Genomic DNA, 21,053 nt, shown 5'->3' with positions numbered 1-21,053 from the left:
GCCGTATTGATCTTATCCCCCGACATGAGAAATGCCCGCCGGTTTAATAAACTCCCGGGACTTATGAAGCACGTCAGGGTGATTCACGGCCGCCTCATTGAGTCGTATTTATACAACCGCGACTGATAGATTTATGGAGGACAGCGCAGCGTGGTCCCTCCTGGCCCCTGCCCTCTCTGGCCCCCGCCGGCCCCCTCCCCCCTGCCAACCTGCCCCACTATCCACTCGTCCACCGCCGTCCTCCCGACCCTCCTTCGCGGAACTCCCTGTCCATCTGGTACGCCACCCACCCCTGCCGCCCACCGGTTTCGCTCGCGTCTTCGTCGCCGTTGCTCGTTCCACCTGACCGATAGGTGTCCGCTGCGATCTCGAGCGTTCTTCCGCGAATGCTCGCTCGCGAAATCGAGTGCGAATAAACTGGAAAGGGGGGCACACCGCTCGACAGGATGGATTCGAACACGAGAGGCGGAGGTGGAGGAGGCGAGATCTCGATCGGAGGAAACGGACGAAGAAGGAGCGGATGGAATCGGAAAGCACGGATGAAACGAAAAGAGAAAGAAGGGGGCGGGTGGTCGTTCGACGGGCATGGTGGACCATCCATGGATGTCAGGAGGGGTCCATGGCGTCACACGCGCACCTCGGTTCGCCATCGGGCGAGAGCAAGCAGCCTTATAAAGTAGCTGGGCTACGATTTAATCCGAAATTTATTTCCTCCATTAGTAAGAGCTTGTCTCGGAGCCTCGAGGAGCGAGCGAGAGCCTGACGAGGACGACGCTGCCTTTCCATCTCCCCACCGTTCTTTTCGCTTCTTACCTGTCTTTACTCTCTCTCTCTTTCTCTCTCGCTCCCTTTCTCGCTCGTCTCTCGTCTCGCGAGACCATCGGAATGCTCGCCGGTGCATCGGTGCATCTTAAGTACACCGCTACGTTATGACTCCTATATCGTCATCTTTATTATATTCGTGGTTCACCGGTGTCCGCGGTCACGTTTGACGTCGTTTCCTCTTCTTCACCTTGTTTCCTCTTTTCCTGCCGTTTCGCCGATTTCTTTTTCGTTTCTACGCCGATCATTGTCGTCATCGTTCTCGTCCTCCCGTCCGCTCGCAGTCGCGATACGTTCGTCTATAAAATACGCCAAGAATATTCGGTCCGAATCGCAGAAACGATGTCAACGACCGCGCAGGATGATTTCCTTGCCCGGTATCGTACGCGAATCGCGAACGCACGATCTCCCGCAGTCAAATTGTCTGTAACCGCTCCCTGTCTTTTTCGAAGGTCCGACGATGTCGAACCGGCTACCAAGTTCGAGCGCCGCGAACAGAAGGGTCGAGAGTCGACGTCTCGATTAGCGAGACAGAATGCCCGTCCACGATCCGACGACTTTCTCGCTGATCTCGTGGAAAAGAAATTTTTGAGAAAAGCATCGAAAAGCTCCGGTTCGAAGTCGAACGAACGATTCTTCGCAAAGGGACGCCGAGCGACGCCGATCGACGTAATTTCCTCGTATCGGACGTTACGAATTTCACGAATGTTCGCGAGCGACTTCGTTCGTGAGGCCCGCGCGCCAAAGGCGAATGTCATTTCCTCTACCGTGGAACGCGTTACATCGCTCGCGAGAGCCTTTCTAGTTGCTTCTCGGGCCAACAGATGGCGCGGAGTGTCTCAAGGTGACCCGTTCGACAGAACCGGAAATAGCATTTGAACGGGTTTTTGGGAAGCAGTTTCGCGTTTCTAACGCTCGGCCGGAAAGATTTCGCGTTAATCGTCGCCGCGTTGATCGTTCTCGAGAAAATCGGCGTTCTTACTTTGACGCGCGAGGCGATCGACGATCATGACACCCCGCGAGTTCCCTTCTCTGCTCTTAGCGGCACGAGCACGGTTCGCCAAGAATACTCTAGCACGCGAATAGAGGACTAGCCGTTCGCGCGTCCACGCGTGTACGCGGTGCGCGATACGCGAACGCGATCTATAGCCCTGTGTGGTAGAACCCCGTAGCCAGCTACGTACGCCCGTTGCGGCGGTTGTGTGCGCGCGCGATGGTCACTTGCTATAAATCAGATTCCCGTGAGATAGCCGGCTAGCTGCTTCACTCCGTTGAGTTTTATCGGGCGTACCGGCGCCGCGTGCTAATTAAACTGACGTGAAATAATCGCGGCTGTTTCACGATTGATCGTTGATCGAGACCATCCAAGTACCGACGTACCTATTCTTTCTGTAGTCCGCGTGCATGCTCGCGGGACATCGAATACGAATCGTCTGGACCCTACGTCTGTTCTCTCGGTGTCCTTTGACAGCTCGAATACTCGTTTTTTCTCGGTAGTCGGAGAGAAACGAGTGGTCGAATTTCGCGCGATCCGTCAAAATTCGGCATTGGCCGTATCGTGAACGGAGCGGAAAAAGGATCGGCGTGTTTCGCGTCAGTCTCGAAAGCAAACGGCGACCAGTTTTTTTCCGTCGCGTTGCAAAATAGTTTACGCGCGCCGCTCGACGAGCAGAAAGACTAAACAGGTTTTCGAGGACGTCGGTAGCAATAAAGAGCGATACCGAAGTAGCGTCTAACTCTGTCGAGATATATCCGAGGCGGACGCGCGTTATCTGGTTACGATGGGCGAATCTCGTATCTAAACGGCATACAAACATCCCTCGACTCTAAAATATGAAGTGTCCTGGCGCGATCCTTAGCCCGCGATCAAGGACGTCGCGCGTTCGACTCGCGGTTCATCGAACGTCGCATCGGTGCACCGCCGCACCGCTTATCGAATTCGACGCCATCGTCTGCTCGGCAATTTACGCGAGCCCACCTCTCGCTCTTATTATCCCGAACGTAAGAATCGGTTGGCGCGACCATCGGTGCAAACATCGAAGCGAGTTAGCTGGCACGGAATCGGTCGAAATTGCTCGGAAGCGTGGCCGATCGAAAAGTCGAGGTATTCGGTGGATGTTTCTCGTAAGCGGCGACGAAGCACCGGGCACAGCCGTGGAAAGATGTTGCGCCGTAATTAATGGCGGAGCGAGTTCGTCGCAAATCACGTGGCACGTCCTATAACTCACCGAGCTGACGCGTATTTAAATAGAGTCCGATGGAAGAACGAGAGAGCGTTGCCGACGCGACGAGTCCCGTCCGTTTGCTAACGTCAAAGGAAACGACGAGGTTCACGGTTTACGAGGAAACGTCGTCGAATCCGAGGATGGACGCGTTCGCGCGACCAGTCGCTTCGAAAAGGATGGTGGATATTTTCGAAAAATTTCAAGACGATGGGGCAAGAAAGAGTCGGCTTGGTGCGTTCGTTACGGAAGATTACCGGAATTTCGCGAACGGAGTTACGTCCGACGCGAAATCCCGAGGCCACGATTCTGGCGAGTATCGTGCGCGACGCGAGCCATAGCATCCTCATCCTCCGTTATCGAAAACCTAGTATTTATAGCTCCATTAAGGCCGGGACTAAATCATCGGCGCAGCCACAACTTTGTTGTATCCAGGCCGGCGCGGCGCTGCCCATCCAATACCTTCGTAGCCGCGCGGACCTCTTGTCTAATATTTCGTTGGTGTGGCGTGGTGTAGTACACGCGCCCCTCCTGTATATTTCAACTATCGATATCGAGGTTGGAGAATGAAAATTTGACCGTGTCGCTTACCGTGAACGGGGCGGAAACTGCCGAAAAACGAGCAACAGAAAGAGAGAGGCGAGACCTTCGTCGAAATATGTAGAAAGTCTGTCGCGGCGAATCTTTTCGGCGAGTCTCCATATTTCGAAGAGCGACGAACGCGTTCGCGATCGGTCTAGTCGTGAAAATCGTGGAACAGGCTGCGACGAGACGTCGAATCGATCGAGAGGCGGGAAAAATCGAACGATTTCGCGGCTGTGGGATCGAATGGTCGATCGGCGGATCGGTAGATCGGTCTATCGGTCGATACTCGTTGCGGTTCTCGTAGCGGCGTGTACCTCGTCGGCCGACCACTATCCAAGAGCGGCCCTTGTAACATAAAATGCTGATTTTATTTAAACGCCAGCTCCCCTTTCCTCTTCGTTCTCGTCCAGTTTCGTAGCCACCGGTGTATTTATCGCGGGGCATTCCGGCCGGACGTAAGTATGTCGGTCCCTGGTACGCCCGTTAATAATGTCCTTAATCCTCGAGCTCGAGCTCGAGCCCGAACCCGAACTCTGCGGCGATCCTCCCACCCTCGTCGAGCTTTTTTGCATATATCGCGGCGAAACGTACACCGAGAACCGACCGAATTCTCGTTTTTCGAGAAGCTTTTTCGACGATACGCGACCTCTACTTTACGACCGTTTCGATCGTTCCGACGTCGCGACCCCCGTCCCTACAACCACCCGGCTAACCTATCCGCAACCTGCCCATCCTCCGACAGTTGCGACGACGAACAGAAGCGCTTGCCGTCGCGAGCGATCATATATGCTAGATACTACTACATGGGTATCGCGGACCGGATGATCCGTACGAATTATCGAATCGCGAGAAGAGAAGACTAGAAAACGGGAAATTACCGGTACTTTGTAGGATCGCGAAACGAGAGCGAGGGAGAAGGGAAAGCACGCGACGCGGCGAAAAGAAAATACGGGCACGGAGAATACGTTGCGAAGAAGAACGTATACGAATTAATTAAAAGGCCGTGCAAAACGAACCGGACCGTCTAATTACCATCGAGGCCGAGTATCCTCGTTCGGTGCAACTACGAAAGTTGGGGCAACCGGGCGGGTAAGGGGCGCGAGAGGACCGTGATGGCGCGTTGGCTTCCACGGAACCGAGAAACGCTCGAGTCTCGGGTAACGGTAAGAACGGTAAGAACGGTATGAAGGAGGTTGCGGAGAGGAGAATTTCAGGCCACATCGAGACAACCGGGGCTAAACAGCCATCTAAATGCATCCGAGGTGGCGCTCGCTGCCATTACGGCTGATGGACGCTTATTGACGCGCGCCCTGCCACCGACCGAGCCGCTGCCTCCGGCAAACCCTCTTGGATCCCTCGATGTACATTCTCTTGCACCCCCTTTCCTCGATCGTCTTGCTCCTCTCTCTCTCTCTTTATTTTCTTTCCTTGCTCTCACCCTTACAACCTCGCTCTTTTCTCTTTCCGTTACTGCTTCGTACCAACCCTGTTTTACGCCCTTATCCCACGCGCGAACGTATCACGGACACTTTCGGCTCCGCGCAATGAGAGGAAATTCGGTAGCAACGGGAGAGGCGTCGACGAACGCGAGTCCGATACTTTTATTTTTACGATCGTTCGCACCCGTCGACGATTAAACGCGTCACGGGATAGAAGCCGACAAGGTACGTCTCCCGATTTCTGCCGCTTTCGTCGCCGAGACAGGATTATCGCGTTATTTATGCGGCGATAATAACGAGTTAGCGTAGCGCGAGGGATGCGCTTTATGTCCTCGCGAGCCATTAGGGTTAATATGGCAACGGGATTTCTCTTCTCTGTTTTCGCGGCTTTCTCGTCACCGTTCCCTCCTCGCTGTTCTCGCGTTTTAACCGGCCGTTCAGTCCCTCTGTTAGTTTTCGTCGGGTCAGAAAGATCGGTAACGAGGAGCAAACGCGCTAAACCTATTAAGAACGATGGATCGAGCGACGGCGTACGAAGAAACACGCGACTAGTGGGCGCGCTGCCTCGAGCGTAAAAACCTCGAGACGAACCTGGCGAGTTCGCCGAGTGGAAGATCGGCTCGGTTGGTCATCGGGGAAGAAGCGAAGGACCAGCGGCGTCGGTTGATTGGCTCGCATCGATCCACCGTGCTGGGAGCGATAGATCAGCGGAGACACTGACGCCATGCTGGCTTCGGCATCTCCTTCCCTCTTGTCCTTTTCCTTTCCCTTTCCCTTTCCCTTTCCTATCCTACGCTTCCCTCCTCTCGCGTCCGTTTTACCACCGCGCCACGGTATGGAAATTCGCGGACAGAAAGGCGGACGAACGATGGAACGAAAGGATGGAAAACGTTTCGGAAAAGACAAGAAGTAATCGCAAAGACGACGACGGTGCAGAGAAGGAAGGTCGAAGACGGGAGCAAGAGGGAAACGAAGAGCGGCAAACCATTGGGGGATCTAGGATCGGGAGCAAGGGAAAACGGCTAAAGAGAGAAGTCGACCGCTCGCTCGCTCGCTCCCGCGCGGCCTTCGCGGCGCGCTGCTGTTGTTCGATTCGGGCCGCGCGGTTGCCGAGAATACGAACGGCCGAATTATGAAAATGGTCCCGTGTGACGCGGCAACCACCCTCGCCAGAAGAGATAGCTCCGAGCAATAAACATACCACCCTCTCCAACCCCGTGACTCGCCTTCGATCCTCCGTAGACGCGAGTACAGTCGAAACGAGCGAAATCGAGCGAAATCGAGCGAAATCGAGCTAATCGTTTCGATTCGTGAATCGCCGCGACGATCTATCGAAACGACGAGAAAGAATAATCGAAAGGAATGCGCGAACAGAGAAGGGATCGCGAGGAAGGAAAAAGGAATCGCGTACGCGTCGATTTCATCGGACGTCTCTCGTTTTCGACTCGTAAATCTTTCCCGGCCAAGCTTGATGGACAGGTTTCATACGCTAATTGCCAGTTTTTTTCGTATTTTTGGACGGCGAACCGGCTCTGGCCAGCGGTTCAACAGGTGTCGTGGCGGTGGGTCACGGGAAACTTTTATTTGAGCGCGCGAGCGAGGGAACCCGTGAGAGGAATAGGCAGAGGGAGAGAGACGACGAGAGAAAAGGGTGGAGAAGAGAGGGCGAAAGAGGAACTAGGAAGGAGGGTGAGCGAGAGGCAGAGGGAGTAGGTCGAGTCGAGTCGAGTCGAGCGAGCGAACGAGCGAGCTAGCGGGAGTCTATTAGTTCACCCCGGAAAAACGCGCGACCCCTCCGGATCCCTCTCTACGTTCACTCGACCCCGTTGTTTGGTATCGCTGATTTTTTTTCCTTTCTTTCCCCTCCTTTTTCCATTGAAACGCGTCGACCACCGTAATCGCTCTGTCGAAGCAATCCCTCACTCGGTCCGATCTCGCGACAGAAGGTCCGATAATCCTGCGCGTTGTCCGCGCGGACGAGTTTTTCCAACTTTTCCACCGCTCCTTTACCGTACCGGCGCACACGCGCCGTTAATATTTTCCCTCCTTTTATCGAATCTATCCGTGACGTATGTACGATTGATCCTGTTACCGCGAATCGACTGACCCTCTTTATCCGCTTCTGTGTCTCACCTTCGTTCTCTCTGCCTCTCTCTGCCTTCTATCGGTCCGATATTTCGATAGGTACCTGCCGGGGAAATAATTTGCTACGATACCGAAACGAGAACGATGATCGTCGAACGGCTCATTGTCATCGAGCGCATTCGAGAGATTGTCCGTGCACGATCATTCTCGCCGATCGATCCGTTTGTCGCGGCGCGGCGCGGCGCGGCGCGGCAACGTTTAAACGCTAGCTGACCGTTCTTTTATTCCTCCGGCTCGTTTCGAATCGCTCTTCTTCGCTCTTTTTCTTTTCGCGTCTCGATCCTTCGCTCGACCGTTCCCTTTCGCCGAAAGGTGACGAGTCACGATGTCAGTTCGTCACCGAACGAAATCGAAGAGAGGAGCAGAGAGGTTCGTTGGCCGACTCGGACGTACGCGGTTTCCTCGTTAAATGCCGATAGTGGAAAAGCTGAAAATAGTGAAAAGACGAATAGTGGAAGGAAGAACGAAACGGATGAGAGGCGTACGCGAAGATGACGGGACGTATTCGAGGTGGCATTGTTGCGCGGTGAAGGTCTCGGAGTACGTCCGCCTAGCCCTTTCGTAGCTAACTATACAGATAACTAGGCAGATACCTCGAGTACCTATCGGTCGTAATACTTTTGTATAGGTTGGCTAGAGTAACGCGAGCGTAACAGACCGATGGAAACGAGCCGAGCGGAGATAATAGCAAAGAGATAAGAGTAGCGGCTCGTTACATTCGGCGTGGCAGCAATGCGACCTCGTTGCCATTCTCCGGTCCGCGGTACGCGATGCGCGATCCGCTAGTGGGTGCGCGCGTTTCGTTACCGTTCTCGAGATCGTTTTCGAGATCGTTTTCGAGAGGTTCGAGAATCGACCGGTTGGCGAGCACCGTCGGAACACACCGTCGGAAAACTAGGGACTTTTTAATAGGAGGCCCCGAGTTATCGCGCGATCGCGTCACCGAGCTTTTCGCTTTCTACCGGGAAAAACGGCACGGTCGCGTATACGCTGGCCGCAATAAATTTCCTGGAAAATTGTAACGAAATTTAAAAAATGATTTTGTCGGCCGATATTCCGGCCGGTGGACGCGCAAACATAATATATACACAAATTACAATTCCGCGTTTAAATCCCGTTTAGTCTATCTTTATGCGTCTATGTCGAATCAATATTACGAATACATATTTACGAGCAAATTCACCTCGAAACCACCAATAAGCCGCGGCCTCGTATACATTTCCCGGTGCAATCGTTGCCGGCAACCACCGAGATTTTGATTTTCGTTCTTTGTTCATTTATTTGTTTTTCCCTTTTTACCGAAAAATCTGCCGATTTACGAGGGCTACCGTTTCCATCGCATCGACATTACCGCGCGGTATCTGGTTACGCGCTTTCATTCGTTTATTTATCGCACGGAAATTTCGCTGATTAGTATCGTGCGGACTGCACTAATGCGTTGTCTCGTAATTCATCGATTTTAACGGGTCCGACCACGCCGGTCCATTGAATCCGCTTCGACGCTTCGCCGCTCGTTCGGCTGCCCGGTGGCTCGCTCGTTGGACGTCTGTCTCTGTCGAGGAACTCGCGAAAATAGTTGATTCTGTCTCTGTCTACTAGAGGATTTTTCTAAAACCGCACGGCGCGGTGCGTCGCTGCCACGGATACAGGTGCACGGTATCGGTCAGATTAAATAACTTTCGCGCTTTCTTCGCTTCGCTTCGGTTCGGTTCGTTTCGTTCGTCGTCGCTGTTCCCGCCCGTTTCCGGAATCGGATAATTCGTCACTCGTGATCGCGAACTTGCGAGAAAAAGCCTGTACGATTCGGAGAAACGCTGTCGCGAATCCGTGGAAAGAAACCGAGGCAGGGTGAAAGGATAAAGGTGTCGGTGGAAAGATCGGTGCGGTTTGTCGAGAAGACGGAAACGAAAGGAGCGAAAGTAAGAGAAAGAGCGCGGGAAAGGAAGGATAGTTACCCGCGACGGATAACGGGCAGCCGTTTAACGTAGTTTCGGGCGTTCGAGCGGCAAATCCATCAGGCGGGAAGCTCGGCATCGCATCCCCCACGGGGCGGATAAATACTTATTTAACGCGCTTATGCATGCAGCCGCGGTAGCGATACGACCCGTAAATCTGTCCGAGGAAGCACAATGCTGCTAATTATATACATTCCCGTGACGCGAGAGCCGGAGACCGGGAACGGGAACAGGAACGGGAACGGAGCGGTACGGCGCGGCGGGGAGAACCGGCGTGAGGTCGACGAGTAGAAAGACGGAGAAAGAGAAGGCGACCTCTGGTACCCCAGGAACGACGACCCTAGCCCCGCGCCTCTTCCCCAAACCGTGCCGCCGTCGGCTCAAAAGACTCGCAGATTTATTACCAAAGAGAGGAGGGAAAATGTCGACCTAAGCTCATACGTACAGGCTTGGCAGTTTGTATGCCCGCGCACTCTCCGTCCAGAAAGACTACGAATCTAGCGGGAGAGAAACGAGACGAGCGACGACGATAACGACGGAGAAAGAGACACGTATACTCCGGAGAGCGAGCGTGCGAGGATATCGGAAGGGGTGGCTCGTAGAATGAGCGGTGTCGGAGGGTGAAGAAGGCAAGGGGAACGCTTGCCGGTGGAGGGGGGGCAGCAGGAACTGGCAGTAGAGGAAAGAGAGCGAAGCAATAAATTCCATCCCTCCGCGTCTCCGCTCGTCGTGCTATATCGCTGATTTATAAATATGACTGTAGCGAAGTATAATAATACGTACGTATCCACCGAGCCGCGTCGGTGTTCTCCCTTTCTCTTTCTCTGCCTCTCTGTCTCTCTCGCTCTACCCCTTCTCGATCTCTCCTTCTCGTCTCCCGTCTCCTATCGCGTTCCTCGCCAGCGAGGTCAATTCTTCGATACCGTGTTCTTCTTTCATTTTTTTCGCCGGTCTTTTCCCGTCTCCTTCCGCGTCGAGAAGAGAACGAATCGAGCTCGCGGACGAGTTTTTCCGCTTCTCGAGCCATCCGAACCGAACGGCCACTCGAAGCGGTGGTTCGCGTTGTTTCGCTCGGGCTCCGTTTTGCCTGTCTTACCTCGACGCTCCGTTACACCGGCTCGCTTGCCTTGGCTGCGCCGTAATTGAAAATTGATTTACGCGGTCCAGGCTGTCAGAGTTGGCCGAGTAAAGACGAGCGCAGGAGGCTCGTTCGCTGCTGGTCCAAAGGGTGGCTGCTAGTCTCGCCGACGATGCTGCTGACTCTGACTCTGCGAACCGAAAGGGTGAGAAGAAACAGGAGGAGAGATAGCAGAGGGCCGAGGAGGATTCGGGGTGGGAAGGTGGACAGCGACGAAGCGCGTCCGTACCGCGAAACACGGTGGTGGTTGCACGCGGTGGTTGAACAGCAAAAGACGATGTAGGGGAGGTATCGAACCGACACGGAGAAGGAAGGAAGGGAAGGAACAGAACGGAGAAATACAAAAACCAGACTCGAACGTGGCATCGTCCCCTCGCGGTATAACGTCAGTGGCAGAATATAATCAGGATTTGTAGCGAGGTACGGCGGTGAGTCGCGGCGCGGAGGGCGTCCAGGCCAGATCGGTTCGGGCACCGGAGAAGGACGAGAGCTACGATACGAGGTTGGAGTGGGCTTCGAGGGGCACGAAGCGGAGGCGCGGGCGAGACGCGCGGCCGTTATTAAGGCGCGACAAGAACTCTGCCGTGATGAGCGAGCCGCCGTAGCAGAAGATACCGGCAGTGATTTATGCGACAGGGACAGCCAGCGCATCGAGCGTACCGACCGCACCGCGACGCTCCGCGCCGCGTCCGACCATCGAGGAACACCGACCACGAGTTCTGCCGTGTCCTATCGCCTCCCGAACGAACCCGCCGTCACCCTTTTTCTCGCCCGTGATCCTTTCCGACTAATCTTTTCTCGCTTTTCGCCTTCCGCCGCGCGAGTCCCGCGTATCGCTCGCTCTTGGACTAGCCCCCGACCTCTCCTTCGGATTCATCTTTCTCCGACACTCCAGGTACTCTCGCCCTTTTACGCGTTCCTTTTCCTCCTCTCGTTTCCTATTTCTACCCGCCTATGCATCCATCCATCTATTTATCTATCTATCTCCTCTGGCTGCCGTCACCAATAAGTCAAAGTTATCCCGGGCAGAGAAAAATGCCAGACGTTTCCCAGAGCAGAGAAAGGCCGGCTTTCTCTGGCGTGATTTGTGGCGACCGCTCGCTCGACTCACCGCGGCAATGAGTCGGTCAGTCGTAAATATCCTGGCAGACTCTTAGACGACGGACGGATGGACGAGCACGAAGGACGGCCCTGCCGGATGGCCCGAATCGCCCGAATGGTCCGAATGGCCCCGATCCACTCGACGCGACGTTTCTTTGCCGGGTCGCTCGCCAAAAAATCTTCTTTCCGTTAACGACCCGCGCTCGAGAAGCTTTTCTTCCGATCGTAGTCGTCGCACTCGTCGTCGTAGATATCGAAATCGATATCGATATCGAGCGCGAACGTATCGTAGTCGTTTCGCGTCTGCCGTACCCTGGAATTACTCTTCGACGAGAGCTCGTTGTTTCCGATGGAGTCTTAGCGAAGACGGGGATAAGATACCTTTCTCGATAACTGGAAATTATAGGTTCGAACGGAGCCGAGCCGGAGACGCGACGCGACGCGTTTCGCGCGTACTCGATCGAACGTCGCGAAAACTTTTCATCGACGCGAATCGCGAATTAATAGATCGACGAGCGGCAAATTTCCTCCGGAGATATTCGCTGGACGGTAACGAACCGCGGAGAAAGGAGACGCCCGTTACCTCCCGAATTGCCGATCAAACTCGCGATCCTTTGGCAACCCACCCACTTGGACGGCGAAGCAGGACGGTTCGGCTCCACCCCCCCTCTAAATCACTCATTCTTTAATAATAGACAGATCCCATTATAATACCCGAGATTTATATTCGTGGCTCCCTTTTCTTTTTAGCGATAAATTTCATCCTCCTCTCTCGTTTTTTATCGTCGATTAGCAAACTGTCGGCCGACGAACGATCTTCGCGGCAACGACGTCGAACGATAGTCTCGTAAATATCTGGTAGCCGGCGCGGCGTTAACGTTACGGTGTCCGGCAACGGCCACCGATTTCGTTTCTCCGCTTCGATCACTGTTTCGTCGAATCCGTGCGATCCACGAGAGGCAAGTTCGTCAACGATTCTCGATGCTCCGAACGAGAAAAGAAAGAACCTAGACGGACCCGTCGAGCAACGTCGACGCGTTCTGCGCGCTGCGATCGGTCCGAACCGGATCTATAAATATCCTCGAAACGCATCAAATAAATCCGAATCTTTCCCATGTTACTGTGCGAAGGGGGAACGGGCTGAGCGATGGTCCGACGTCCGTCGCCGGGGTGACCCCTATTTATTGCCGAATTAAACCGCGTCACCATTAATTTGCATACCACGAACAGGATCGTAAAGAAACATCAACGCTTGTCCGTCGTCGCGCGTCTCTTAGCTCGACGTTTCGCCGGCAAATTATTTCTCACGAACCGCTTTCTTCGACGCGCGAAAACGATCGCTTCGGAAGAGTAGACGAAGCGACGATCACGGGATGGACGAAAGAGAAGGAAAGAGAGAAAGAAGCGCGAAGCGTAATACGCGGGTGTAAAGAAATTAGAGGAAAGGAAGGGGGGATTGCGAGAAAAAGGGAGACCGAGAGAGATTCGAAGTAGAGGTAACGAGCCGCTCGATGCGCGCCATAAATTAGCAATTATTTAATTTTCGTAGGGCTCCGGGTCCTTAGACGGCTCTAAATCAGTCTCCGTTGCAAAAAGCATAGATAACTATGACGCATGGCCCTCGGGAAGAGACAGGGGTGCTCTCACCGGGTCGTGGCGGTAGTGACTTGATACGGACGAGTAGAAACGCGACGAAGGGGACAAGGTAGGATACAGGAACGAGGGAACGATGACGCGAGAGAACGGATGGGGAAGAAGGACTAGCGAAGGACGGGAAGCGGGCTAGAGATTTTAAGAGCAAGAAAACGAAGCGCGAGAAGAAGAATAAAAGCAACGTTTCGCTATCGGCGTTGCTCCGTTAACGGATAAAGGCAGTTACAGAAGCTGAATCGAAAGCAGAAGCAACGAGCGCGCTTTCCGCTCGTCGCGCGGATCGGTGTCGCTGGTCTGGCTGGTTGGTCGTTCGGATAACTGGATGGCTAGATGACTGGTTGCGCGATAACCGGTGGTAGGTGCTCGTTGCCACCGCGTTGCACTTGCTTCGTCTCCGAGTATGTAAATGCGCGCGAGAGACGAAGACAGCGATGTACGAGGTGTGGAGAGAAAGGGTGTATAAGTATACATGTATGTATAGGGGTACGCGAGAGAGAAAGAGGAGGAGAAAGAGAAAGAGAAAGAGAAAGAGAAAGAGAAAGAGAAAGAGAAAGAAAGAGGGAACGCTGGAGCAAGCGAACGAGCACACGGAGCTGGGCACAATGGCAACTAGTTTTAATTACAAAGTAAGGTGAAGCGATCAATCATAATGATGTACGTGAGGCAGGCGCGGCCTCTGGGGTGCCGAGGGTGGGAAGCAGCGTCGAGGAGAAGGACGTGGAAGAAGAGAAGGGAAACGAAAAGGATGAGGAACGGCGAGGAAGAGGGGGAGGGCGGGGGGCTAGCTGGCGGTGACGCGGCGGGACGAAGGGGGCCTTCGCGTACACTTTGCGTATAATTTACTGGCACTGGATATACCTGAAGTTATGCTATACCGAAGCTGCCGTTGCGCCTCTTCGTTTCGCTACTCGTTCTTCTCGCTTCTACCATCGCCGCTTTTCGCCAACCTCGAGCGCGGAGCAAAGGGTTCTCGCGCTTTCTCTCCTTTTCTCTCCTTTTCTCTCGTTGCCTCTTTCTCCTCTCGGTTTCTCCCTTTCTTCATTTTCATCCGCATTCTCTTCTTCTTGATAGCTCTCGCCACCCTTCCTATCTTTCTCTCTTCTTTCTTTTCCTTCCTCTCCCCCCTCTCTCTCACCCTCTCTCTCTCCCTCACTCTCTCTCTCTCCCTCTGTTTTTTCGTCTCCGTTTCTCCCTGTCTATGACTTTGCGCTACGTCTGGCAGACTGGTCGCCATAACTCTCGGTCGCTCCCTCCGAAATATCTGATGCGCCACGCGATATTTACGATCAGCGGTCGCTGGCGAACCCTGCCGCTGAAAGCCTGACGGCGGTTCTTCGTCTCTTTCCGTTCGACCGATTCGCATTGCGTTCTCGCGCGTTTCTGTCTTGTCGAGTCGAAATCCTCGCGATCTCGTCGAACGCGATCGATTCGGAGAAAGAGAGAGGAAACGGACGCGTCTCGTGACCCGTTGATACGCGCCGCGGGAATTTACGAGAGAAAGGCTTAACAGCGAATGAAATATCGCGAGACAACGCGACGAGTCGCCGTTGCTCTTCTCGCGTTCCTCTATCGCTCGAGTCGACGACTTGGACGTATTTCCAAGATTTGACCGCGTCGCGCGATCGAACGGTGTTCTTCGAACCGAAGGATCTGGCTGGTGCCGTGACCGGCAGCCTCGTTCTCGTCGATCTCGTCGATCTCGTCGATCTCGTCGAACACTCGAAGCGAATATCTGGGTTAGTTCGGTCGGTTTCCCGGCGAAAACGTTGCTCCTGATGTGGCAAACGAGCCGTTCGGAAGAAAGCGCGCACCGATCGAAGAAACGTAACGATGAAAAGATTTATCGGAATCGAGGTGGAAGAAGCGAAGAACGGTACGGTTGGGAGGAGGAAAACGATAGAACGTTTTCAGTGGCGCGTATGCGTGTCCAGCCGTACGGGTACGTCGGTGCTTATCGCGCCTTGGGATGCGAGCAATTTCGCGCGACTAATTAGTCTCTCGTTAGCGAACTCGGCCGTTCTACGAGCGAGAACGTAAAAAGGAGATAATTTTGCAATACGGATCCGCGACTTATCGGCCTCTCCGCTGTTCGGCTGCACGCTGCCCCTGCTACCGCGCGGAACGGTGACACCCGGCCCTCCCTTCCCGACGCTGCGAGTTCGCGAAGCGATTAATTACATTCTCGGATAATCAAATATGTCACTCAGCCGTCCAGTTTTAATTAAAGTTCGGACATTATCTATTTGCTTTATCATCGGCGAGTTGACTCGATCGGCCAAAGACCGAGACGAAAGCGAGGGTGAACGGACTAGCGTCGACTCGCGAGCCTTTGGACGCGCGAGTCGTCTCGATTCTCGTTCGGAAAGGATGCACCGTCTAAAACACCGAATTCGCAGCGACGCGGTTCTCGCGAAGAGTCGCGACTCGCCTCGTCTTTCGTCTTTTTGTCTTCGGTTCGATTAGAGTTTCCGTCGTTTGTCCGGAGCGGCAGCCGCAGTCGCTGTCGTCTCCGTTGCTCTCGTCGTTGTCGTTCCGGTGTTCGTTTTCCGTTCCCCCGTTCCCTGTTGCCCTTAGTCGTAGCTGCCTTCGTCGGTAAGACGGTTTTACGTCTTATGAGTTCCCAACTGCGGCACCTCTTCTATTCCTCGCAATGATTTCGTCGCAATCACCCTCATCCTACCCGGTGCCAGAACCCTCGACGGAGCGGTAATATCGGAGAATGGCGCGACGAAACTACGAGAGGCGGAGAAGCCGACCGACACTTTTGTCAATACACGCGGAACGAAGGAGAAAGACAACCGTCGAAAGAGACGGTCTCTCTCGGCCGGCGTTGCCGCTATAAAGACCACTCGTGTCATTTCGCAATGACGAAACTTTAGCCCGAATTCTCTCTTTCCTTCGTTCTTCCGTTCCTTACGCTCTGGCTGGCCCGTCTATTCCACCTTCTCGTGCTCTCGCTCCTTTCTCGTACCGCTCAGCTGTCGTCGCCACCCTCTCTCGCCTCTCGTCGACCCTTTCTTATCCGTGTCTCTCGCCGAAGCTGGAGGTTCGTTAGTCGAAGCAGCTTGCTTTCGTCGGCGCGAACCGTGTGCCGCGCCCCTTTTTCCTCCCGAGATCGGTCTCGGAACAGCCCGATTTCGGACGCAACGAGAGAACGTCGATTAGCTCGCGGGGGCGACGCGTACGCGTATCTCCAGGGAGTAGCGTACGGAGTAGGATCGGTGCGTTTCGGTAGCCTCGGTAGCTCGAGGAATCCGAAACGGGTCAATGCGTCGCTATAGGCGGAGGAAGAAGAAGGACAGAGGGGGATAAGAGCAAAGGGAGCGCGATGGAAGAAGGACACGGTCGCATTTGATATGGACCGTAGATAGCAGGTAAGATACGCCGGGCGCGGACTCGCTGTCATGCAGCTACACAGCCGCTTACGAGTCGCTGGTGTATATATGGTTCGAGCCCGACATCGGCCCGTTGCTCGAACGGATACACGAGCACGCGCGAACGCGCGTAGATGCGCTAGTTTTACGATTCGACGGTTTCGAGTGGGAATCGTCGAGGCTCGGTATCTCGGTGACCGAACAGAATAGCCGAGCGTTCGCGAGCGGCGTCTAATCCTGAGAATCGGAGCCAGGCACGTATATTATTTATACGGGCTGAGCGAAATAGCTGACCGGTGGACAGGGTGGAATGGACGGTTGCGAGCGGTGGTGGCGATGTCGATGCCGGTGCCGTGTTGGCTGTGCCGGTGGTGCTGGTCTCGACGATAGCGAGGACCAAGCCTTCACGGTGCTCCCGGTCACGACTCGCGGGCTCCCGTATTTGAATACAATGCATTATATTGTCCGCGTCATATCATATATCTCCCGGCTAAATAAACACCGTCTCAATATTTAGGCCCGCGAACCGCCCTGCCGGGAGCTGCCGTACGTTCGAGTACACCTTTAGCAGCGACTAAAGAGGGTTCAGGGTCGCGAGCCAGAACCGCCGCGACAAAGAAACCCGAGGCTCGCCGCTGAGCGTCGCGACGCGACGCTCGGAAAAAAAGCAAAGATATCGAAACGATATTAAACTTTCTCGGTCCTACACGGACCGAGTCGTGCCATCTCGCGGCCGTGTTCGCGGTAATCCGATACGTCGAGTCGACGTCAATTGACATTTAACATGCAGCCGTGCACTTGCCGTTATATGGATCTGTTGGCGCACTGTATCGCCCCGGGTTTATGATCTCATCGGCCGATTGATTTATGTCGGCAATTATAGCGTAGCTAGGAGTGACGCACGGCTTCGTGTCCCGAATGAGTTATGGGTGTTAATCTCGGGAAAACCAATGAAGGGCTGCCCTCCGACGACCGTCGACGACCGCCGACGACCGCCGACGACCGCGTTCCACGTCTCTCGTTTCGCGTTTTCCTTTCGATCCGTCCTTCGTTCGATCCTCTCGAACCCCTTCTCGCCCGTCGCATCGTCAGTCGACGCACGAACGATCGCCTCCTCTTCTCTTAATCCAACGACGTCGGATCGCGCCGTTTGGTCGTCCGCCAACCCGTCTCGCGGAATCTCCAAAATATTAATGATCCTTAATGCGACGATCCGAGCAGTTCCGTCGAAAACCCGCCAGCGATATCGATAGATTACGACCAGAGCTACCGACGTTAAAACGCGACGACGACTATCACGGAAAAGCAAAGAGTATCGCGCGACGGTAAGATCCTTTCCTTCGTCTCGAGTAAGGAAAATCTTAAACTCGCGTGCGCGAGCCGGGCGCCGACTAGCAAGCTGAACGGCAAGAAAGAGGACGAACGCAGCCTTGAAAGTTATTACTCTGTCCCGCGTAAAACGTAATTAGATGACGGTCGAGCAGAGCGATACCGCTTCTCTTCGAACGAACGACGAGCGTGGTTCTCAACCGTGTTTCGGTCTCGATCCGATCACCGGTATCGCAGGGGCAGTATGCGCTCCGAATCGAAAACGCTAAATCACCGCGCGTATTTCTGGTCGTTGCAGAGGTTACCCTTTGCGGTATCTCGGTGGCTAGATCCGACAGCTCCGAGCACGAGAAGGAAGATCGAGAGAAGAAGCCAAGGGGAGGGGGTGCAGCCAGAAGAAGAAAAACGAGAAGGAGAAGGCGAGAGGGGTATTTACATTGCTAATGTATCGCCGGCCTAACTTCTAATTAAACAAATTCGCACAACTCAGCGCACCGCGCGGTTGCCTCGTGGAATTGCTCCGAGGAAAGAAACAGGGTGGGAGACGAAGAAGAAGCGGCGAAGGAGAACGAGTGGAGGCGAGCGCGAACGAGAGAGGAAGAGGGAGTCGGTGTACTTTAGCGAGGTAGCGAGACAGCGGGGTAGCGGGAAACCAAGGGGAAACTCCCTTCTGGCTGGAGGGGTCGCTCGTTAGCGCTCTTAACGCGACTTACCGCCTGGAGCGCGAGCCTCCAGTCCCTCCTCGATTCATCGAGAAGAAGGAATGAATATTTATAAGAAACTGCAAAATAGTAGTCTAATCTTTTCTCTTTTTACCCGTACCCTCTCTTTCCAGTGTAGAGGCTTGGTTCGCGTACCCGCACCCTTTTGTCTCTTCGCTCCCCTCTCCTTTTTCCGTATAACATTTTCTTCCTCTCGTATTTTTCGTGTCTCGACACCGTGTCTCGAGATACGACGCGCGAGCAAGGAAGAGAACGAGAACCGGGGCGGCGCGAGAAGAAGAAACGCATCGTCGTTGGTGCTTACGCGACGTCGATTAACGGTCAGACGTTTACGATCAGTTAATTTATTCGACCTATGACGATAGAGCGTTGGCCGTGCTGCTAAATCCACTGCCGTTTTCCGTAAGTGATTTAATCGAGCCGGATTAATATCTATCGTGTACGTCGATTAAAGTAAGCGGTATACCCACGCGTTTCTCGCGTTCGAACGCGTACGAGCATAAACGAGTTATCGGCCAATAAGTTGAATAAATAGCGTCTCTCTGTCTCTCCGCGCGCTCCTCTTCGGATCGATTCGATCGCTATCCGTCGAGATAGCGATTGTTCGGGAACCGTTCGATCGATTCGATAGAATCGTCGTAGAGTAGCAGCGCGAATTCGAGGAACGACGTTGCGTCCGAGACGTCTGCAGGCTGCTTTCCGCTGCGTCGACTATCTGCGCTCGCTTCCGGCGCCTTCGTTGGCTCGATTACGACGCAATAAAACACCGCGCGCCGACACCTGCGGGCTCGACACGGACCTTCGTCTTCCTTCCTCGATAACGAGAAACCGTCTACAAAGCCGGCTCTGTACCGTGGCAAAGTTCTCGCGACGCTCCGTATCGTCGAGGCTGACGTTTCGGTGGGCAGATCCGTCATCGGTTAGAACGAGATGCCCTCGAAAACGTTGAACGATGTTCCGGCGATCCAGGAATTCGGAGCGATACGCGATCGTTCGCGTACGAGTACAGACATTGCTTGCCCTTGACGAGAGTCGAGCGTACGAACGTGTACGCGCGGAACGAGCGAACGAGCGGCACTTTGTGGCCTCGTAAAACAGCGGCAGCCTTGTAAATCTGTGCCCGAGTGTGCCAGCCCTGACAGATTCTCGCCCCACCTCTTCTTTTCTTCCCGCGGTCTCGCGCTAGCGCCTACACCCGCGCTCGCATACCCGTGCGCCCGTCCGTGCTACCTGTACCGTATCTTCGCGCCTCTCGCTCTTTCCTCGCCTTTCTTCTTTCGTCGTTTCCTCGAGTAACGTCGTCGTCTCGTTCTTCGTTCATTTCTCCTTACCTGAAGCTTCCTCTATCGCGGGTACTTGTCGCGACTCGATAATCTGATCAGCCCGTATTTTACTCCTTAAGTACGACTTCTTTTTTGCGGCGGTTCCGCTTAGCGCGCGCGCGTTATCGACGTAAAATAGATGCACGGATCGCGCGTATCTTGCGAAACTAAATTGGGACCAGAACGAACGAATGGCAGCGCGAAGGCGAGAAGGTGAAACAGCGAGGTAGAAGCGGTAAGGAAGGTCCAGCCGTACGAGGACGAGGAAAGAATGAACGAGAACGAGGCGAGAAAGCGAGAAAGGGAGAGAAAGAGAGTGAGAGAGAGGAGAACGCGCGAACACCCACCGGCCAGCCGCGATCGCGGCGCGACGTATCCAGCTGGCTCTCCCACGCGTTCTCGGCCGACCGACATCTTCATCATTTGCCGGAGAACGCTCGCGCACTAACCGAATTAAAATTCTGTTCGGCGAACGGCCAACTCCGGGAGCACCGTCCTTCGCAATTTTTCCGAACCGTTCGCGTTTCGTGGCTCGGGAACGATTCGAATGGTGACAAGCAACGGGCAGAAAAGCGATCCCGGTTTGGGGCGAGATTTGCGAGAACGTACGTCGTGCTCGTTGGACGATTAAACCGCGATGCGATCGACGAAAGCGAGAGAAGGGCAAGGAAAAAGAGCGAACGATACGCGAAAACAGCTAGTCGGTTGGTTATCGGTTGACCAGAACCGCTACAAATCTTGCGCTATCGGACGATCTCTCGACTGCTTTTTGGTGGGCTTCTCTAATGCCTTTACTCTCGTTCTCGTCCTCGAGGCAGGCGCCTACGCGAATGCGACGGAAAATGGGCAGGAGGAAACAAAAACGGATCTCCGTGGAAAGAGCGCAAGGGACAAAAGGAAAATAAGTATTCGACGATTATACGAATCGCGTTTCGTGCGATCGCGAGTCCGCGCGAACGTATGACGCGTAAACGGTACGATTTGACCCGGCGGACCGCTACCGGGGTAAGGAAGAAGAGAACGAGAAGGAAAAGAGGAGCAAAAGGAGAGCAAGAGAGGAGGGGACGAGAGCTCGTTTCTTTAAAGCGAGGGTTACTTTAAGGACCGTTCGAGAATCGGTAGCCTCTCCACCAATGTTTTATTTTATCCTCTCCGCTCCATAAGATCGCATTCTTTACGACCCATTAGACGAATTCATTACCAGCCGGAGGCTAGAGGTAGAAGAGCTCCGAGAGCCCTCTTTCCT

The sequence above is a fragment of the Megachile rotundata genome, chromosome 6 (genome assembly GCF_050947335.1).
Source record: "Megachile rotundata isolate GNS110a chromosome 6, iyMegRotu1, whole genome shotgun sequence".
NCBI classification, from domain to species: Eukaryota; Metazoa; Arthropoda; class Insecta; order Hymenoptera; family Megachilidae; genus Megachile; species Megachile rotundata.
The sequence above is the reverse complement of the archived record's forward strand: the minus strand, read 5'-3'. Positions refer to the sequence as shown.